The sequence below is a fragment of the Galeopterus variegatus genome, unplaced genomic scaffold (assembly GCF_000696425.1).
Source record: "Galeopterus variegatus unplaced genomic scaffold, G_variegatus-3.0.2 Scaffold3812, whole genome shotgun sequence".
In the NCBI taxonomy this organism is placed as follows: Eukaryota; Metazoa; Chordata; class Mammalia; order Dermoptera; family Cynocephalidae; genus Galeopterus; species Galeopterus variegatus.
In genome coordinates, this window is record NW_007729923.1 from 173,666 (window position 1) to 174,431 (window position 766).

The window sequence follows — 766 nt, forward strand, 5'->3', positions numbered from 1 at the left end:
CAACAGGGACAGACAGTACAATGGGAATGGCCTTGGAGAATAGAAGCCCCCCACTTATGCTTGGTAGGTCTAATAGGGCCTTGGGGGAAAGGATTAGAAGAAGGCTTATAAGTTTCAGCTTGGGTGACAAGTACCTGGCCTCCTTGAGTAAAGGTAACATGGCCTGGAACAAATAAGTGCTCTATTCCAAAGGGCACATTTGTATTATCATTATGGCCAATTATGAATTCCCCTATACTGTTACATGTAGAACCTACAGATCCAACAGTGTTAGCAGATAAGGTATGGTATCATAAGCCAGGTAAGATACCTACTCCTGCAACCATCCTTTCTCAGGATGGAAAACTGGCATGTAACTTACCAGAGGGGTGAGAATTCCCTTTTGGTATGAATAACCCTTCTGTCTTTTTGCCCATAGTGTTCTGGCCGTGGGCACCAAAGTCGACTGGGTGCATACATATGTCTGTGTGATCAGTGTGTCGGCCTACTGAATGTGCACTGAACTGCCCATCATTATGACTACAGGATTCCCATGGAAAATCACACCAATGGTGACTACTAACCAGACATGTGCAGCTAAAGGCCAGAACTACAGGACAAGCCTTAAGGACAAGCCTTAAGGCATATTGAACAGACAATAGGTTGTATAAATGTAAGGTTCATTTATCCTTACTAAGGGGACATAGCAGAAGATTCTGAATGTGTAGATTGTACAGTGAGGGACTCTGAAGGGGTGGGTTGTTGGGAAAATATAAAAAATTGGTCA